This window comes from Notolepis coatsorum, assembly GCF_963971535.1.
Source record: "Notolepis coatsorum genome assembly, chromosome: 19".
Classification (NCBI taxonomy): domain Eukaryota; kingdom Metazoa; phylum Chordata; class Actinopteri; order Aulopiformes; family Paralepididae; genus Notolepis; species Notolepis coatsorum.
In genome coordinates this window covers 26,175,904-26,183,403 of record NC_140183.1, presented here as the reverse complement: position 1 = coordinate 26,183,403, position 7,500 = coordinate 26,175,904, and the positions used below count along the sequence as shown (strand labels likewise).

Genomic DNA, 7,500 nt, shown 5'->3' with positions numbered 1-7,500 from the left:
AAATTAACATGTCCCTAAATGATACACTGTTGTGACAAAATGCGACAATATGACAAAAACCTGACAAAAATCCAAATTTGCAAGACCCTTTGACTTCCGAGTCAAAGTGATAGAACAGAACAGATGTCACTAATGAGAAAAGTGACGAAGGTGGTGACCCTCATTTCTCGTACGACTACTGAGCTGTATTTTGAGATGAGCTGCTTCCCCCGGGGGTACAATCCAATAATTATCATCCAAACTAAAGAGAGAGAAAAAAAACAATCAATGTTGAAGTGACCATGTTAATAACTCATTCAGCGCCAGGGATTAGCCGGGTCCCATTGTAGCTATGCCACGCTTTAAAGATAGGAGTGCGTCACCTTGTTTGTAGAGCTATATCTATATTCTATATTATAGCTATGGAGACAATACTATAGTCATTTGACACTGACTTTCTTCCGTCGAACATGCAAAAAAGAGATAATTATTTCATGCATACGTTCGCACGTTATCCCGTGGTGAATATAAGTATCGTTTAGGAGTGATCCGGGATAATTCATGAAACGCTGAGTTATAGGGCGCTACGTGTATTCTACTATAAGCGTTGGCGTTTCTTGCCTGGACACGCTACTATTTCCAAATCAAATGTATATAATAGGTATTATGTTTCATCATGAATGCATGAAAGGGGGGGGGGGTCGTTTTTGTATGCTTTGATGGCCAGTAAGGCATTTGTGTTGAACACTACAGAAGCCGATCAGCTGGATCGATATGAAAACATTGTTGGATCAAGCTGAAATTTATGTCAGATAGTCCTTACCTGTGGTCGGGGGTATTCCAAAAAGAATATTCCAATTGTCTGAACGCAATTTCCAGTATTGGTGTCCATCTGGTCCCGGACATAATTTGGCACAACTTATGGATAGAGTGTGCCAGATGCGTTTCGAAGCGGTCGGATGAAGCGACTTACTCGGCTCCGTCTAAATATAGGGCCTGGAGACATTTGAGTGTAACACAGAGTTAGATATAAGGTTTCAAAGGGTGGGCGACACTGCCATCTGGCAGGATGCGGCCGGTATTGCACTTTGGCGATCTCAAAATCTTTTCCTATGGCAACACAGAGGTCAGTGGATGAATAATGAATAGAAATATCGAATAAAAGAAAAAACGACCAAAACCCGAGATATCTCGGGTCTGGCGTCCAATGCATGGCAAGTTAACACGACTTATCTCGGGTTTGACGCCGAATGTGTTAAGAGGTGGTGAAAGGTCCAGGAGGAAGTAGAAAGTGAAATGAATCATGAGAGAGAGAGGGAGAGAGAGAGAAAGAGCCTGAAAGTATAAAAAAAGGAATCAAACATGGCGTGTCCATCTGTACGCACAGTCTCCGCCCCTTCCACAGCCCATTCTCGCCCTTGCACATTAAAAAAGTGAGCCACCAGGGGAGACATACAATATTGATGCCTCTGTGCTTCACTTCTACGTAAGCCTTCGCCTCACTTCCCCCCCCCTCCCCACCCACTATATCGTCCTTTCTTCGATGTAGTCCCAACACAACACCCCTCCTCCCTTCACCCTCTTCCTTTCTCTCCCTATTTTATAAAGGAATAACCCACCCTAAAACAGAATTGACACTCGGCTACCGTGAGAAAAAAAAAGTGTACTGGTCTGTCAAAATGTACTTAAACTTCTTTATTCCTATTGATGTTAACCCATCCCATGATTGAAGACCCACGCAGCGGCAGTAATCCAATCATTTGGAAATTCAGGAAATGTTGGGGTGACTTTTGAATTAATCTTTTTGCGAAAGACCACTCCCATTGCCACACCCCCTTTTAGCCAATTGCCATGAACACACACACTCCATGCCTCCCTGGGCAAAACCTATGGCTGCTAGAGAGGGGAGACATTTTTGTGAACCAACTGACCAACCAACCAACCAACCAACCAACAAACCAACCAACCAACCAACCAACCAACCAACCAACTGACCAACCAACCAACCAACTGACCAACCAACCAACCAACCAACCAACCAACCAACCAACCAACCAACCAACCAACCAACCAACCAACCAAGCGAATGACCAACAAACCAACCGAGCAACCAACCGAGCAACCAACCGAGCAACCAACCGAGCAACCAACCGAGCAACCAACCAACCAACCAACCAACCAACCAACCAACCAACCAACCAACCAACCAACCAACCAACCAACCAACCAACCAACCAACCAACCAACTGACCAATCAACCAACCAACCAGCCGACAAAGTGACCCACAGGGCTACTGGTCGCAGCTAAAACATTGTTGACAAGGTTTTCACTCAATAGCAGTGATGTGTTATTTATATGATTTTGGACAGTTCAGTAGATTTGCAGTCTCAAAAAAACTAAAAAGCCCATGCCAATTTATAACCAAATAATAAAAGAAGAAAATTCAAATTTAAAAAACAACAATATATATGACAGATATTAACAAAAATATTAACCACAATTTTCTTTTACTAGCACAGCGTTCCAAAGCCTATAGGTCCTGATCGCAAAGGCCCGGCCACCTTAACACATTAGCCCACAATAATCTATAGGCTCTTCAATTCCCAACTTTAGAATTGCTCATATTCACCAAGCGTGAAAAATACAGGACTGTTACATTTCCATTTTTAGGGTGGATTCTCCCTTTTAAACTCTCTTACCAAGTCCAAGTCCCCGAGTCCTGTGGCCCGTGTTTGTTCTGGCAAAACTGCTTCAAAGCCAATTCCCCGGCTCCGATGGATTCAGATTACTTTGCACGTATCGCTCCTCCAACCCCCTGTTGGGCTCCGCGGCAGCAGGAGCACCAGCTCCAGTCACAACTAAGTCCTCCAGCCGCAGCCCTACACAGGTTCTTAAGCTCCTGCTCTGAGCTACAGTACTGTATGTCTTACATACTGTAGGTCTATAGGTCTCTTCTCTCCCTCTGTCTTGTCTTCTTTTAGCTAATTTCGTAAAAAAAAAAAAATAGATATATATATATTTCTTTTTCCTTTACAAAGACAGACAGAGAGACAGTGGAGTTTGTCAGTTTAAAGCTACTACAGGGACATTTTTTAACAAAAGATTGGTTGTGACACCTTGGTATAATTAACTCATTCTGCGCCAGTCACGAGAAAAGTCGGGTTAACTCGCCAACCGTTCAGCGCTAATCACGAGAAAACTCGGGTTTTAATCGTTATTTCTTTTATTAGCTATATCCATTCATTTTTCATCCATCCAGCCTGATGTTAAAAGGGCAAATACCGCCGCCTACACCTTCCAGCCGGTATTGCACTCTATTAGAAATGGTGTAGTTTAGGGGCGCTCTAGTAGCACACCATGTACCGCGCTGCGTCGCGGATCGGCCGACCCGAGTTCGATTCCCGGACCCGCCGTTATTAGCCGAATGTCTTGCCCTGCTCTCTCTCCCGTTTCACCCTCACTGCATCTGTCGGTCATGTCTGACCAGGAAAAGCGATAAACGCTAAAAAATAAATCTTAAAAAAGAAATGGTGTAGTTTCTTTTCTGGGGCGATCCGAGCCGTGCGGGCGGTGTTTAAATACTCTGGCAGGATGAACGTTTACATGCTGCCCCCCTTCATATGCAATGCCGGACAATGTGGGACAGACCTCCACGAGCAGTATTTGGAATGGCAATCAGATATTTGGATACTTTTTTTTGCATTACATCAGAGACCAGGTAAGGACTCTATATATCCAATCTTGCGTTGATCTGATATTTCTTTCTACCGCGATCAAAGCTGTCTGTATGGACTGTGTGTGGCTTTTTACCGTTGGCTGCGGTGGGGGGCGCGCCGTGCTACGAGGGCCATTCCATGTATGCACGAGGAAGGATAATAATGATAATCTAGCGTTGATTTCAGGAAGATTCGATAATCTTCCACTAAAACGCTATTATCGCGTCTTTTCCTGGGATTACTAAGAATCACCAAAACTATACTCATATTCAAAACGGTATAAGACGGAAATGTACGGATGAAAAAACAATCTGTTTTGTGCATGTTGACTGGAAGCAACTCACTGACAATCGACGGGTGTATTAGACCCATAGCTATTATAAGATATAGTTTAAGCACTCGCAAATCTCGCAGTCTCCCCATTGATTAAAGCGATGGCGTTCTAATTAAGGGATGACGCTGAATGAGTTAAAGTAAACAAATAAGCCCTTTTCCGAAACAATTGGTAGCCTAATTCTAGGATGAGGATAAGATCACATTTCCCATAAACTCTGTCGCTTCCTGTTTTGCCATTTATTCCTGCCCCAGAGCATGGGATTTGTTTTGATGATGAGAGGAGAGGATGAACAGCCCTTGCTAACCGTGAACGTAGAGTTATTTTTGTTGATGAAGCAGGTTTTGTGTGCAAGCTAGCCTAGCTTAGCACAAATGAATGGAAGCTGATATGGACCACTAGCATAGCTTAAAGCTCTGGAAGAGGTGTTTTTGGCCAACAACTAGGCTAGTGGTCCGTATCCGCTTCCATTCATTCGTGCTAAGCTAGGCTAGCATGCAGCCGGATAGCTTTCTACTGAACGCACAGAGAGGACATTGGTATCTTATCTTATTGTTTGAAGACGGTAAGGGTGGTGCAGATACATTTTTTGTGCTTCCACTTCCTATCCATCTTAACCATGTTTTCCATTAACACTTTTATGGACTAATTCATTGACCTCCCCCCTCCACCCCCAAACTCCCTATTTGATCCATCATTCCATCAGTCTCTAGGTCACACTCCTTATGGATGCTCTCACAACAAGAGAATGACAATCACTCTGCTAGGATTATCTCCTCTCTGTCCTTCCATCTTTCTCTCGTTCTCTACACCTCTCTTTTTCTCTGTGTCACACAGGTCAATGTCAGTGAGATGAACGGAGCGAGTGGTAGGGTGGGGGGGGGCTATTCGTCGTATCATGCGCTCGCTGTTTTCTGACATTGATGTCATTGACATCCTTCCCGTCTTCCTCAATCCATCTCTCGTTTCATTGTTACTGCCTTTCTTTTGGTCACACTAACTATACAACATGGGAATCATGTTTTCAGATGGAAAGCACCTCTATGACACAGATCACGCAATGTCACTCACTCACTCATTCACTTGTGTGAGACCAGTTCCATCGATGCAAGAATGCCTGGCATATTGGCCACGTCAGACCCATGGAATGTACGCAAGCTTGCTCGATTGTGTCTGAAGGTGGCACATTGAGAAATAAAGAAATAGATTGCCGTTGAAAATGGTTGTCAACTTGACTTACCGTGGGGATGTGTTGGTGTCTTATCTCTCATGCTTCAATGAATTCCTGTGATTACATTACAGTACAGGAAGGAAATATCTGTGTGTAACCAAGGCAATGAGCTGTCAGTGTGCACTCCTAACTACTTATATTAAAGTTAAGAATAGCATTGCTGCTGTTGGTAGTACAGTGAGGGGCACAGAATAATCTTTTCCTGTACTTTAATGTAATCACGACGCCAGGAATTCATTGTGGCATGAGAGACAAGACACAGACACATCACCACTGTAGGTCAAATTGACTTTATTGACAATAATTTTTGACTGCAAGCTATTTGTTCATTTCTCAATGTGCCGATTTCAGATCCAGTGGAGCTAGCTTGCGTACATTCCATGTGTGTGTGTACAGGGCCGCCTGGGATAAATGCGAGGCCCTATGCAAGATTTAAACGCGAGCCCCCCCCCCCCCCCCCCCCCCCCCCCCAAAAGGTAAAAAAAAAATATATATATAATTTTTATTTTAAAATTTTTTTTCATACAGTCAACATATTCTTAAATAATAGCGCTGCCCGAGGCTGGGCATGATACAGTCAACATATAGCAAGAGAGAGAGCGCCCGTTCTACAGTCAATATACAGTGTTATCGCTGCACAGACCCGGCAATGCCCCTGACCCTCCACCAGAGCAAGGCCAGAGAGAGAGAGAGAGAGAGAGAGAGAGAGAGAGACATTGGAAAGAAACAACCCAAAACCAGAGCAAATTGAAATGCTATTTGGCCCTAAACAGAGAGTACACAGTGGCAGAATGACTAGGTACAGACTCAGCGAGCACAGCCTAGCCATCGAGAAAGGCCGCCATAGGCAGACCTGGCTCCCAAGCGAAGACAGACCCACTGCACACAAGATGAGGTGGAAACCGAGCTCCACTTCTTAACAACCTACCCACTATACCAAGACATACTTCCCACAAATTGCAAACACCCAAAGAGACTTTGAAAACATCGACAATAACTCAAAACTCCCATACCTACTGGGAGAAATACAAGAATGTGAAATAAAGCCCATTTGAATTGAAGAGAGAGAGATAGATAGAGCATGTCTGTGTGTGTTAGAAAGAGAGAGATAGAGAGAGAGCATGTCTGTTTGTGTGTGTGTGTTAGAGAGAGAGCATGTATATGTGTGTTAGAAAGAGAGAGAAATATAGAGAGAGAGAGCATGCCATTTTGTGTGTTAGAGAGAGATATAGAGCATGTCTGTGTGTGTTAGAAAGAGAGAGAGAGCATGTGTGTTTGTGTGTGTGTTAGAGAGAGAGCATGTCTGTGTGTGTGTGTTAGAGAGAGAGCATGTATGAGAGAGATAAGCAAAGATGAGCCCCTAAAGGATATTCAACTTTTAATGGAAGAACAAAACAGAAGGAAAAGATAACTTCACAAAGGCAACATGAATATACATAGATCCAAAAGGACAAAGATCAACACTTAAATTCAAAGAGAAGAGGGTCTATACCAGAGAAAACAAAGTAGCAAGGAGCCAATGGCCGACATCAGCTAAATAGGCTAACTGCAAATAGAGTAGCCAGGTACTGACACCAGGCCACACACCGTTAGCTACTACAACAGCTAGCCGGCCCATTTGGCTCAATATAACGTTAGCTACGTTAGCTAGCCGGCCCGCTTTGGCTCAATATAACATTAGCTACAACAGCTAGCCAGCCCGTTTGGCTCCCGAGAGAGAGAGAGAGAGATATATCCACGGCGGGAATAGAATAGAGTGCATTAAAAACTCACCAAACGTCCAAGAGGATGGAGACAACCGCGTGGAGTTGACGAAGTTCATCTGCCGAATGACCGTCCTCTTCATCTTGGCATAACAATGCTGCACGCGCTCTCTCTAGGTTAGCTAACGCTAGTTAGCCTTTAGCTAAGCTAGCTACTAGCCGACATCATCATGGCTATCCCGACTGAACCACATGTTAGCACTCGATATTATAACGTAGCTAAAGCTAACTAGCTGTCCCTGCCTTTAGCTAAGCCGACATGGCTAGCCTGACTGAACTGTCTAACATGCAACAACTTTCATCTTCAGTCCATCTGCCGAATGACTGTCCTCTTCGTCTTGGCTGGCATAACTAAGCATAACCTCCAAAGCTGCACGCGCGAAATAGTCAAACGCAGCTGACGCACGCCGGCGTACACATAATGTAACCCCTCCCTTCGTTGAAACCAATAGTATGTCTGCTGCAGAGCCCCAGAG

At 44.1% G+C, this 7,500-nt stretch overlaps 1 protein-coding gene across 1 annotated transcript in view; it reads right to left on the bottom strand.

The window, feature by feature from the left end:
• LOC311246428 (neural-cadherin) overlaps positions 1-7,500 on the bottom strand; it is a gene marked incomplete at its 3' end in the record, with an annotated part of 215,198 nt that overhangs the window by 34,480 nt on the left and 173,218 nt on the right.